Here is a 14883-nt window from a genome sequence, read left to right as displayed (position 1 = left end):
GGGACATACATGCTGTCTGTACCGTCTCTGGTTCTGACTCTGACCACGGGAACAGAAACAGGACAGCTCACTACAATGCAGCGTAATAACTCCTGAAAATAATATCCATCTCGCAAATGTATCTGTCTCTGCAGTCATCTCAACCATCGAATAAAGCAACAGGAAATAATACGGCTTTTTTTTTTTCCTGTGAAGAAATGTGTCACGGTGTTAAAACCGTGACACATTAAAACAACAATGCACCACTAAATATTCCGTTAAAATGCGTTGTAACTCGCGTTACTGAGATTGTAACGAGTATAATATTACCGCAATTTAATTAGTAATGCATTATATTACTGCGTTACAGCAAAAAGGAATACATTACTGTAATTGCGTTACTTTTGTAACGCGTTACTCCCAACGCTGGCCATAACCAATCGCTAACGTCTGATTGTGACGTATGTCATGCGCATGTGCAACAAGAGGGGAGACCGACAAGGCTTATATTTAGCATTAGCATCGCTAGCGTTAGCCTTAGCCAACTCCTTCACCACTAACGGAGCGAGCTGGAAAATCCCGAACCCCGTGGGGAGGTGGGCCACAACGTCATGGCCACCAACAAAACTCAGCAAAGATTGTTCTTGCTCGGACTTTGACTTCTGAATATTTGGCAGCGTTGCCACAACGGACCGATTGGATTCGCTCCTCTTTCTCCGCCGCCATTACGGAACTACAACTCTAGCGCACGGCCTCAACGTCATGGTTCTCAGCCACTCCCCCTGTTCGCTGATTGGACCGCCAAAAATTTGGCTGGAGAAAACCCAAGACTATACCACGAATCCAGACATATTACTGAAGGGAAATAAAAATTGAGTGTAAGTACGTAGGAGGGCGGAGCCAGGCTAGCACAACTGGAGCCACATGTGCAAAACTAACTACAGTCTGCACAGCAGCAGTTCCTCTGGACCAAACTGTAGTTTGTTTTTCATTGCTTGAACATAGTTTTCAAAACTCTACACACTTATCCCATGCCTTTAACCACAACCTGCACAACACTGTGAATTTACAGCACTTTGTTAAAATGCTAACACACTTCTGTCAAAACAGAACACACTGCTTTGAACCACACATTCAAAACAAAATGGATTTCACCCTGGTGCATTTCAAACACTGCTGATTGCAATTTCAGCTGAAAGCCTAAGCAGGTGTCTTGTTTTAGACTTGTTAGTGAACATATGGGAAAGCTCAGAAAGCCTTTTTTTGGAGAAAAAAAAGAAACACCAAGTAAGAATGAAATAGTTATTTACTGTACCGTTCGAGAGAAACAGTGAACAGGCAAAAGAGCAAAGATACCAATATGTCCAGGTAAGCTGTCTGAGGTTACAGACACAGCTATAAAAAAAAAACTTGAAAAACACTGGCATTACTACAGTAAAACTGAACACTTGTAGTGAATGTGACATACAACACAAGCTAATTTTGCCTTCAAACAACATAACTTGCAAACAAGTGTATGAGCTCCTCCAATCAACCATTACACAGTGGACAACAAAATACTAAATACAGCACTCAGTATGAATCAGTGCACCATTGCTTGTTATTGTAGCCTATTACTGTACATAGCTTTCATGCCAGTGACATTTGTTGTCATATTTGCCTTCTTGCAAAGAACTGGATCTAGAATCAGAAATGCTTTGATGCACATTTTATTGATTACATTGATTCTTATTTTCAAACTGTGGCTGAAAACTGAAATACTGTAAATATTATACATAATACATGTAAACCAAAATAAAATATTAGAGTATAAGAAATTAAGAAAATAAAAATAAAATCTCTTACAGTAAAGTATAAACATCTATTACTGTAGAGTATAGGAAATGGCCACTATTGATACTCAGTCTCTTCTGTCTTAGACCTCTTCCATCCATGTCGGCGAAGAACAACACAGACGCTGCACCTTTAAGGCCTGCAGACTGATTGCTAATTGAAGATTTGTGTGAAGGAGTGTCAAACAGGTGATTCAGTGATTTCATACTCATGTAGATAGTTTCTAATAGATAGGAACAGATGGTTTCTGTTTGGTTACCAAAGCTAAAACAATGGAGTTTGGACTGCTTGAATGACATCCGTGTTAACTGTTCTACAAAAGGGTGAGGAAAATGTGTCAATCCAATGAGAAAGGGTTAACACATTTGCGAGAGGTGTCTTCTGCCCTGCTGAGACAGTGATGATGAAAACCGAGTGGATCCTAGTTTCTTTAAGCAGGTCAAAGCAATCAAGAAAAACTGTAAGACAGCTGTGTGAACAATTAGGAAATTGGCTTTTTCTGTGTTGAGTGGATTACTAACTCATCAGATATCTATTTGGGGTTAATTGAGGACAAAAGGTGTGCAACTGACTATTTTACAATTCACAGAGTTTTGTTTGTTGTGTTTTGAAAATGGTACAAAAATGCTTGTGGTCTCTGTGAAGACCAGTGAAAAAGCTGCAAATGTTTTTCCTGATATATTAAAGATTTGGTTGGCTGTATGAACTGCTGTGATAACATTAGGGAATTTTGTGCACAGTGTTTTGAGAAAATGATGCTTTTGATTTGTAACTTGTATGAAATTAAGGAGAATTTACTATCTGTTTAGGACAGTTACAAAGTGTACAGATCACTGTGTTAACTGTTTTGAGAGCTGTTACCTGAGTTTGGAGAAATGTACCAAATCAATTGAGAAAAACTGTACTGTAGAGTATAGGAAATAGCCACTAGTGATACTCAGTCTCTTCTGTCTTGACGATGGGGCCACATAGCCTAAACCTGCAGACTCATTGCTAATTGAAGATTCGTGTGAAGGAGTGTCAAACAGGTGCTATAGTGATTTCATACTGATGTAGATAGTTTCTAATAGTTAGGAAGAGATGTTTTTTGTTCGGTTACCATAGCTTAAACAATGCTTAGACTGCTTGAATGACATCTGTGTTAACTGTTCTGCAAAAGGGTGAGGAAAATGTGTCAATCCAATGAGAAAGAGTTAACACATTTGCAAGAGGTGTCTTCTGCTCTGCTGAGACAGTGATGATGCAGGTTTCTTTAAGCAGGTCAAAGCAACCAAGAAAAACTGTAATGTAATGTGTTGTGCATGTAATACCTTTAAGTGTGTGATGACGTGGGACCCGGGGGTTGCGTTGCTGGGCAGCACCATTTTCTGAATGAATTGTTTTTCCTATATAAATAAACGACAAGGTGAGAAGTTGTCTCTTGCAATGTCCACAAACTTACTGTTTTTCAGAAAGTAATGAAGGTGGAATCTAAGCAAACACCACAGTCATTTGTATTTACTGTATAGATGATGCAAGTGCATGGCAAGAGAGGACATCCAATGTGATGATGAAAACATGTGGCCTGATGCTGGCTAGTAATATAGTCACTGTTACTATTACGTACCTTTAGTCCCCCCCCAGTAATTCCATAAATGACTACAGACAAAAAAATATGTATGTATTGAAGCAAACTGCTGATTTTCATTCCTTCTTGTTTACATAAAAAAACTGGTATGTTATAAAATAAAAAATGTCTTTAAAGAAAATATTGATTAGTGGGAAGTAACAAATTATTCAAACTGTAAAGATGGACATTTTTTTAATTTCTGTATTGGTGTTTGATGCTAGTGTTTTTACTCTCAGTATGTTCTGAGTGACGGTTTGGTTTGACCCGATGAGGATTTTTCATAGTGTTTGGCTGCACTGAGCCTGTTTAAAGACATGTAAAGAGTTGTGTTGCTTGGAATGAGTTTTGCAGGAGACGTGAACTGTTTAGCTCAGGTGAATGTTGGTAATGCAGACTGCGGTTCGAGTTTTGCACATGTGGCTTCAGTTGTGACCTTCAGTGTCGTTTAGCGATCGCAAAAAACTAAGTAGAAGTAAAGTGAGGTTAGCTTAAAAAGTAACATTAGGTTAAAAAGATGATGTTGCTAAAGCAATGGATTGTACAAATGCTACGCGTTGTGAGTCCAGTTTTGACACTCTTGGCGTGTAAATGGTAGTCGTAGACAATGTGTCATCGAGTCGGACGAGTGCTATGGTGTAAGTATGGTTAGGGCTTTGAAGTCAATTTCTCTATCATGGCTACAGTCCATCTTTTTCAATCTCACAGGATAAATCTGAGACTAATTTCAATGCGGGTATTGATTTTTTTGCAAGACAGAAATTAATTTCGAAAATGTTTTAAACATTGGATGAAATGCTGTATAAACTATTTCAGCACAGGGGTCAGGCTTAAAAAGTCTTTGATAAGATACAATGCAGAAGTACAGAAAGCATATGTACTTGTCTATGTATTGTAGAAATAGTAGTTCTCAAGCTTTAGGTGCAGATACTCAGATGAGGGGCAGTATATTTGAATGAGCCTGCATGTGACAAAGGAAGGGGAGCCAAATCTGAATGTTTTCTAATCTAGGCAGCCCACAAAAAAATGAGTGATGGCCAAATGAAGCTTCATGAAGCTTTGAGAACCATTTTCTTTATTTTCGGAGCCCATTAGAGGGCGCTCTCTTTTCAACAAAGGGTTAAAGCATACTGAATTGCCATTGCCATGCCATTGCCTTTTTCCTTTAAACCAAGAGTGCCATTTAGTGGGCTCTGATAATAAAGAATTTGGTTCACGAAGCTTCAGTTTTTCACTACAACAAAACTGACTGGGTTGTCTTATTTCACAGTTTGTGGATTGGTAGGCACTCAAGATACCCAAATGGATGTGCACAAGCACCGGAAGAGTGAGTTTTTCATAATATGTCTCTTTTAAGTTTAAACCTTTTCATCTTGCACGGATATGTCTTCACCTCAATTTGCGCCCACTTTGGCTGTCTTTAGGTGCTTTCCAACCAGATAGTACTTATACTTTTTAGAGGAAAAGTACACTTCTAAGCAGTTCTAAGAACTACTCTCCCCCAAAATCTTTTTTTCTGTTTGCATTCCCACTGGCCAAGTGGCCATAGGGACTGGTAGGAGGGGTAAGGGAGTGACGCAAGCACGGCAATGGTATTTATAGCATCGTCACTAGACCTTAGCGCCACATACAACAACAACAAATGATGCTAATACTTGTGCACTTTTCCTATATTAAATGCACGTCCATTCTCGTAGTAATTCACGTAATGTTTTGCTCAACACAGACCGGGCTTTATTATACTCGGAACAGACCCCGCCTCTGCCTGCTGTTGTGCTGTGGACGTGTGTGTGTGTGTGTGTGTGTGTGTGTGTGTGTGTGTGTGTGTATGTGTGTTTTAACTCCGAAAAGACAGTTAACCACAGGTTCCCGTTAATCTTATGATGGACATGTGTTGTGATATTTAAACAAACGAACCGTCAACGGCGAAATAAAAGCCTCTTATTTACGAGAGCGGTCTGAGAGACCTCCAGCTCACCGCGAGGTGTCTGAGCATGGCTGGCCGAGCGACGAGCTAGAACCCGGGGCAGGCGCTTGCTGGCTGTCGCCTCACTTGATGGAGCTTCTGAACTCCGAAAAACTTTGAAACAAATTGTCAATTCGGCATAAATTTTCGCAACACTGCCTATATTCGAAATCTAAAAGTCTAAAGTTAATTTCTCGTCTAAAACGTTGTCAGAAGTGAATTTAATGATGAATAAGATGGTGAAAATCGTCCCGTTGTTGGTTGTTGCTCTGTCTGCAAGTTTCCGAGTTGGCAGTGGGCATGACTTATAAGTTCGACCAATCAAGTACACCTAGGAAAAGGGAAAAGACCCTGCTCTGAAGTAGGAGCTAAAAAAGTACGCTACAGCGGCCAGAGGAACTTAAAAATCCCCACAGAACACGACAAAAACAGTGTTCTAGGAACGTTTAGTTCTTTGTGGAGGTAGAATACAAAATTGCTTACTGTAAGTGCCCCTTTACAATTATGCAACATGGCCACACACTAGTCAGCTGGAATCTTATTGGAATCGGACAATTGTATCACGTATGACTTCATATGATTCCTAATGACACAGTTATATCATGACTTATATGATAAAAATTCAACCAAAAGATCATAAAAGATATGAGACAAGAGAATGCTGTAATAGCTATATATATATCATGAAGCACGACTGTGAATGGAGGTGAAACACTTTGAATAAAAGCAAAATGCGGTAATAAATAACTATAAAATAAACGAGCTCTAAGCAAGTTCATCATGTTTATTAATGATGTGCTGCCTTCTGATACACCTGGTTGTCACACAATCAGGTGCACAGAAATATTTTCAGCATCTTATTACAAAACAATCCACAAATAATTTACTGAAGGAGAAGCTGACAGCAGGGTTCAGAGAGAAAAGAAAGTGTGCGTGTGCAAATCTCCCCTAAGACTCTCTTGGCTTTATTAGAGCCAAATGATTATGCCATAAAAATCACATAATTAAACCCCAAACACACACCCATGCACAGGGACCAAGGGATTGCGAGTTTGAGTGGAAAAAAACATAGATGGAGTTAGAAACACAAGTAGAGAGTGTGTGTGTGTGTGTGTGTGTGTGTGTGTGTGTGTGTGTCCTGTGTGCCAGTTATGGCTGCCTTCCAGTGGAAGGCACTCTCATTTGGTCCTAAGAGGCACACACATGCACACACACGCACACACACACACACACACACACACACACACGCTTTCTCTTTCTCTCTATTTAAACCAGCAGGACAATGGCGCCAGAGCTTCCAGCTCCATCGAACACATAATTTACACAGGAAGCCAAGGGGGGATTGAAGCCTTGTTTATTGAAGCAGCCTGTGGAAAGCAAGCCTCTATTGTTAAACATCCAGGTATTCTTTCATTCTCATCCATCCATCCTTCAGCCACCACAATCACATAGCTAAATAGGATATTTCAGTTTCAGACCATCTGGGTGGCTTCTTTGAGACAATGCACTATTGTGTTACTTTTCAAATTATTAAAGTCATCTAAAGATATAAATAAACATTGTTACCACTATTCTCTATGATTGACGAAGTGATTCAACCTCCATCCCCTTAATAAAAGCGTTTTTTATTCTTTAGTTCAAAAGTAATCTGGCCTACAGGAAGTGATAACTTTAATATATTCTATTCATTTCCTTTGGAATAAGTAAGTAAGGATTAAATTGGCCGTTATAGCCTTGATAAAAAGTATTCAACTGTTCAAGATGTAAATGTTCAACAAACTCAAATGTTTCAGTAATCTCACCAGCCAATGTGCCGCTGAGTTGTTCCCCTCTAATCCTGACAATAGCTCTGTTCAACAGCAGAGTGTTTGAGCTTTAGATACTTTAGTACTTTACCTTCGTAAGTTTTGTAAAGTAGTCCATGAGAAGGCTAAACAGTGCAGTGGAAACAGAGAAGTGGATGAACATGAACTCATTGTGTACTCATAGACATAAGACTCCATGAAGGATAATATATATTAATGAAACTATGGCTGTGTCTGAAATCACCCCCTATTTGAGTATTAAATGTATTTATTTTTCCAATCCCAAAATGGAATAAAAAAAATGACTGTCCATGGTAAGTACATTACGTTCTGCTAGGTTGCGTGATGTTTGCTTACAAGATATACCAGTGACTTGGACTACTCAAGACATCTTACATAAGTTGCTTGCTAGAAGGTCATCCATCTCCAGTAGTCTGCCTGATCCCACAGAAATACGTGAAATAACCACAACCTCTTAACACCGCATTACATGCTGGTGGTTAAAATTACGTACCAGCGTGACAGAAACAATTTAAAGGTTAAGGCAACACAACTACTACTAAAAAAAATCATGGTTTAAATAAAATTTGTATATTTGTAACGTAACTTACAAAGGCTTACAATAAGTCAACTTTGACTTTTGGTTTCAAACGAGACACGGACAGCAGTTTCCTGGGTGAAAGTCCTGTTTTTGTTTGATCCATGCATCCAACCCAAACTCCTCCCTATGTGGATTTTGAGACAGGGCTGTATTGAATTAGGGATTTCAAGTGTCCACCACGACAAAGGATCCTAATTGACTATCCATCGGCATTGTTTCCGTGGTGCCTGCACCACATAATGCAATGTAAAGAGGTTGTGGTCATTTTAGGTATTTTCTTTGAGATCAGACTGGACTATTACCTTGCACGGTAGCTGGATTCTCCAGATATATCAAGTAGTGTTGTCCAAATGAACCATAAATCATAAACCATTAGTTGTATTTGTTGACATAACTAGATGGCACTTTTTGGTTTAAAGAAAACAGTTCAAGGAATTGCAATTCAGTGGGCTTTCAACCCTTTGTTGAACAGAGTGTGTCATCTGTTGGGCTCAGAAAATAAAGAAAATGCTTCATGAAGCTTCATTTGGACATCACTAATCAAGAGATCATGCGAGAATCGTGGGATCACACATCACACAAAAATCCATCACGTCAGACTTTAAGTAACGCGTCTGTGTCGGAACTACCACTTCACCGAACCAATCAGTATCCTGTGGCGAGCTACTGGCAGTTACATGCATGGTAGAAGTGTGATGACTGACTGTTCGTTCAAAATAACAATGCACATGATAGACAGATGGTTCATCCAACCACCTGCCAGGTATTTTTTTGAAAGTGCCTTTTCCAAACAGTTGCCAATGACACCACCTTAGATGGTTCTGTGTAACAAACCATCTGGCTTGTCAGGTTAGTTGGACTGTGGAAATTATCTATATTTCAAAGTTTAGCTTGAGCTATTGCCTGAATTCCTTTAGCATCAGTGCTTTCTGCCAACTTCCCAGTTTCCCTTGCAGAATATGACTGGCAGTTCCCCCCACAACCTTTGTCTAATAAATGCTGAAGAACACATGAATACTAACTGAAACTCAGAAACGTAAGTAAAAGTAAGAGATACAAACCAAATCCAATTCACTGCCAATTCATAGACTATATGACATGTCAACACATCAATACGCCGCTTTGTCCACTCTGTTTAAATGAATAGCTATGAATACCTAGCTAATATTGTTGTAAATATGAAATGATAATAGTGTTTCTCCGTTAAATAAATCTGCATCATGGTAGTTTCAGTCATACCTGCAAAACAATACATGATAGCAAAATAATTTAATATGGTATAACAGTGATTTGTTCTAAAGCTCTATGTCAGCGTATAAAAAAAAAACCAAAAAAACTGAGTTTTTGTGAGTTTATTCTCCATTTCACCTTTGTTTCCCAGTCAAAATCAGTCCTCTCAACCTTTTCAAACATACGTGTCTTCAAATTGACATTTCTGGTCATGTAACTTTTCCAGATTTTCCACCACAATTTTATCTGCCATTGTCGGTTCGACGTGAAAATTGTTGGGCTGTCCACCCAGACGCTGGATGTGCTAACACATGCACGCTCACAGCCAAAATGGCAGCCAGTAAAAGCCTTTTTCAACTGAAGGTAAATTAGGCGGACTAGTGCTGCCCTAACAGCAGCCTCTGACAGAGGCTTTTAGTGGGTGTTTATACATTCTGTCAAAAACCCAGGAGAGGTAAGGAGTAAAGAGAGAGAGTAGTAAAGAGAGAAAGTATGAAAGAAAAAAAGAAAGCATGATGAAGGCAGAGCAAGGAACAATTGGAAAAGAAAGGAACGGATGAAAGAAGACAGCAGAGGTTTGAGAAAGAGAAGAGGGAACGTGAGAAAGGAGTGAAAAAATAGAGAATACAGACAGAAATGATGGAGAAGCTTCTGGAGGATGATGAGATGAGAGGAAGGGGTATTGAATAATGATTAGAGTCGAGAGATGTAGGAGTTGATCAGAGGCAAGGGGATGAAGAGGTAATCGTGATGACAGGATAGGAAGAAGAGAAGGGGAAGAAAAATGGACAGAAAGGATATGACAAGTAACTTTTTGTCTTTTCCATCTGCAGTCAAGAGCTTGCTGATATTAACATGGAAAACATTTCCATCAAAATGCTGAATTCTGGGCTCTGAAATTCCAATAGTGACGTGGGAGGAGTTATTTTGGGATTCTGGAAGTAAAAGTCCAGTTCATATTTAGCGGAGAAAAGGCTTGGTTGGGCATTGAACTCTCCTGGCTGGATCATTAGTAGAAAAGATGAAATGATAAAAAAAAAAAATCAAAGGTACATAATAATGATGATAGAGCTTAAAATTCTGATTATCTCTGCCACTAATGATGGACTGAAATTAGACCTCACGCTGTAGAATGCTGTGTGCAGTAATATTTCTATCTCTCTTTGTGTTTCAAGATGGTCAAAGAGAGGTGTCAGTATAAATGGTCAGTTCACCCAAATTACAAAAAGACTTATTTTCTTTTCTCCAATGGTGTGTGGCCATTCACTTCCATTTCTCACATATTGGGAAGGAGGCAAAACTCTCTTTGAAAAATAGCAAAAGCAATTACAGATACGATACGATTAACCCCCTATTGCGAGGCAGTGCAATTCAACACAATCTGATTCATCAGAACGCGATTCAATGTGATACTATGCAATCTGACGTGATGCCAAATGATGCTCTGCAATTTACAGTTTTTTACGATTTGTTTACACACTAATATAAAAATGTCCACACAATTTGCCAAATTCTACTCCAATGAGCAAAACACCTCCACAGATTTGCACAACATTACACACAATGTCTGCTTCACCCTTTTTGCAAAACATTACACACAGTGATTTGTAAAACTCTACACACATTTTCACACCTTAGACACAGATAAGGATTGTGAGGTTACTTCCTTGTCATTACAAACCCCGGATTGCCAATGACCACACTAATGAACAAATTGGATAATCACATCCACCAGGTGTGGAAGCACACATGTGCTAATTTGAAAACGCAGCACTCAGGTGTGCTATAAAAGGCAGCAGGTGAGTTCACCTGTCTTCAACTAAAATAGAAGGAGCTAGAAGAAGAAGAATAAGAATAAGAATGAGAATGAGAATGAGAGGGGGAGCTCAAAGAGGAGATGGAGGTAGAGGAAGAGGAGAAGAAGGCGATAGAGGAGAAGGAGGTAGAGGAGGAAGCCCAGGTAGAGGAAGAGGAGAAGAAGGAGATGAAGGAGGTAGAGGAAGAGGCCTAGGAAGAGGTAGAGAAGGACTTGAAGAGTTGATAGAACCTGAACAAAGAAGACTAGGACCAAATTTAACTCAAGAAATCCGTGCAACACTTATTGACCATGTTATCAACCATGGACTGACACTGATGGAAGCTGGACGAAGAGTTCAACCAAATCTCAGCAGAAATACTGTTGCGTCAGTAATTCAGACATTCCATCGAGAAAACGGGTAAACTAACCACACAGTACATTGAAACTGAAGTTTGCTGTACTTATCAATATTGTTTACTGTGACATTTGACAGTAGGCTGCATGTGTATTTTTTTTTTTTCATATCTTTTTTACATAGGATTGAGGGTCGAGGACACCAAGGTGGAAGGGGCCCTATGTTCACTCGTGCACAAGAGGCCGCCATTGTGAACATGGTTTTGACCAATAATTGTATAAGGCTGCGAGAAATCCAAGCCAGTATCATCAATGATGACCATATTTTCAATAACATCCAACGAGTCTCTCTCTGTCAACATTAGGTTGAATCCTGAAGAAAAATCTAATATACATGAAGCAACTGTATCAGGTACCATTTGACAGAAATTCAGAGAGTGAAACATCTGCGCAATGAGTATGTGGAGGTATGTATTGTTCATCTTACTATGGTTTGGTATTGTGCACTGCTCATAATGTTCTGGCACAAGAAAATACTGTGCAATAGATATTGACTAGCATCCTATTGTCTTACTGTGTTTCAGAGAGTCTTGCAAATGAATGCTGCAGAAATTCAACATGAATTTATATATGTGGATGAGGCTGGATTTAACCTTGCGAAAAGAAGAGGGAGAGAAGTAATTGGACACAGGGCAATCACCAATGTGCCAGGGCAGCGAGGGGGTAACATCACCCTTTGCGCCGCTATTACACAAAATGCGGTCCTCCACCACCATGCAAATCTGGAACCCTATAATGAAAATCTAATACTTGCATTTCTTGACAGATTGCACGAGATTGTCACAGCATTAAACCAAGTGGACCAGGTGCCGTTTGGGACAATGTCTCATTCCATCGGGCTGCTCTGGTCCAGAATTGGTTCCATGAGCACCCTGAATTTGAAGTCTTATACCTTCCCCCATACTCCCCCTTCCTGAATCCAATAGTTTTTTTTTCAGCATGGTGGTGGAAGGTATACGACATGCGGCCCTATGACCGTTTGCCCCTCATTCATTCAACATGATGAATAGTTACAGTATTCTTGTTGCTTTTACAGTAGTTTTTCTTCAGAGTCAAAGTGTATGTACTTCATGCAGTAATTTTTATTTGTCTACAGATTTTGTTTCATTGATTTCACTGTTGGTTGATTACTGTAACTGATTATGGTAAGAAATACTGTAAGTATTGAAATAAATACTTGAAATATTCAATAGTCTGCAGCATCAGTGTTGTGCAGTGATTGGTAAGTTTATAGTAGGCCTATTTGTGTACATTCTCCCTGTATCTCAAACTAATCTTGAAGAATGTTGTGGGTTTGTCACAATTATTTTTTGGTCATCTAAATGATCCCTTACATAACAATTCTGGCCAAAAATCTAGCACATGCTATTTCCTAAAATTATTTTTTTTACAAATGTGTTTTTTATTTATCACAGCAGTGTGAAACTGGCTGCAATAGTGTCTGATCATTGAGGACTGTGTTGGTTAAATGAAAACTAATAGCATTTTCACAAATGTGTATATGTTTTGACTGAAGTGTGTCATTTTGCAAACAATCTAGGAATAATGCAAATTGAGTGTGGCGTTTGGATAATTGTGGTTATATTTCGTAAAAGAACCCGGTTTTCAAAATTGCGTGTAAACAATTGAAAACCGTAATATGGTAAAGAGAAGCTTTAAGCTTCATGAACCATTTTCTTTATCTGAACCCACTAAATGGCACTCTCAGTTTAAAGAAAAAGGCTTAAGGAATGGCAATTCATTGTGCTTTCAACCCTTTGTTGTAAGCACAATGAGAGAGCCAACAGAGAGCGCCATCTAGTTGGCTCAGAAAATAAAGAAAATGGTTCACGAAATTTCATGAAGCTTCTTTGGCCATCACTTATGATGTACCAATGCGAGCTTGCCCGGGTTACGTTTGAATCTCAGATTTTATGGAAGTGCACAGACATCTTCCTCTTCAGGAAAGGGATGTGACAACACCTCTCTTGTGACAAACTTTGCACAGATACAAGTCAAGGTCAGACATTTAAGCTGACATAAACATAATAAAAACACATTTTTGAGTAAAGGGGATCTTTAACGTAACTTGACAAGATGGTTTGTTACCCAGAACCATCCGAGTAGCCATCATTGGAAACTGTCTGGAAAAGGGCAGGCACTATCAAATATACCTATCTTTGGTATTTTTTGCCCCCAACCTCTCCTCTGTCTCCTACCAGCAATGGTTATGTTTAGGGTTAGAGTTAGCTGCCTGGAAGGTGCCGTTGGAGGCAAAATACACCATAGAGCAAAAATACCTGCAGGTGATTGGATTAACCATCTGTCTATCACGTCCGCCATTATGTTTTGAACCCTTTTTTATACCGTCTATGTTTTAAACAAACAGTGGCGGGCGTCACACACACCTAAACCACGCCCGTAACTTCCAGTAGCTTCTAGTCGGACGCTGATTGGTTTGGTTATGGTATTTCAGATACGAACGCATTACTTGAAGCCTGACCAGCTTTTTATATGATATGTGATCCCACAATTCTCGAGTGATTTCGTAAACATCGCAAGAATGCAGCGGCCGTGCAAGGTAATCTTTAAGCATGGATGAAATGAAAACCATGCATGTGGATGTAATGACAGACACACGTGCAGCTTTCAGCCAGAAACCTGGTAAGAGACACAAGGTTTAAGTTCTACTGACAAACAGCTTGGGGCAGAAAGGTTCTCCTGAAAAGGAAAAATATTATCGGACAAAGTCTGATCACCCTGCTGTGACATGGAAGCTGAAGCTAAGCATTTATATCTGCTTGCTTCTTACTGACAGTAGTAATGTTTCCGGTCTAACTTTGTATCAGCATATTTCACATTTCAAGAGCCTGCGTGTGTGTGTGTGTGTGTGTGTGTGTGTGTGTGTGTGTGTGTGTGTGTGTGTGTGTGTGCGCGCTTCAGGGGAATATTTGGCCTAAGTGAGTAGATGCAGTTTTATGAGGCCTACAGACAAAGTGCTGTGTTAAGACAAACTTTGATCTATTTCTCTCTCTCTCTCTACCGTTCTGCTTCACTCTTTCAAAGGTCCCTCTCTTCCTCTCACTCCACCACTCATCTCTTGCTTGTTCTGTCTCTTGTAAAACAAATGGATCCGTGTTCAACCTATTGGGGATGAACACCTCCCTCCCTCACTCACTCATTCACTCCCTCCCTCCCACCCTCCTATCTCTCTCTTTCAGTCTCTCTCACTTAAGTGTTTGAACATCAAACCAATTTAAACAATAGTCAAGGACAACACAAGTAAACACAAAATGCAATTTGTAAATGAAGGTGTTAATTATTAAAGGTGAAAAAAAATCCAAACCATCATGGCCCTGTGTGAAAAAGTGATTGCCCCCTAAACCTAATAACTGGTTGGGCCACCCTTAGCAGCAACAACTGCAACCAAGCGCTTTGCGATAACGTGCAATGAGGCTTTTACAGCGTCCCTGGAGGAATTTTGGCCCACTCATCTTTGCAGAATTGTCCTAATTCAGTTACATTAGAGGGTTTTCGAGCATGAACGGCCTTTTTAAGGTCATACCACAACATCTCAATAGGATTCAGGTCAGGACTTTGGCTAGGCCACTCCAAAGTCTTCATTTAGTTTTTTCTTCAGCCATTCGGTGGTGGACTTGCTGGTGTGTTTAG

The sequence above is a fragment of the Sander vitreus genome, chromosome 10, assembly GCF_031162955.1.
Source record: "Sander vitreus isolate 19-12246 chromosome 10, sanVit1, whole genome shotgun sequence".
Classification (NCBI taxonomy): Eukaryota; Metazoa; Chordata; class Actinopteri; order Perciformes; family Percidae; genus Sander; species Sander vitreus.
This window is presented reverse-complemented; position numbering follows the sequence as displayed.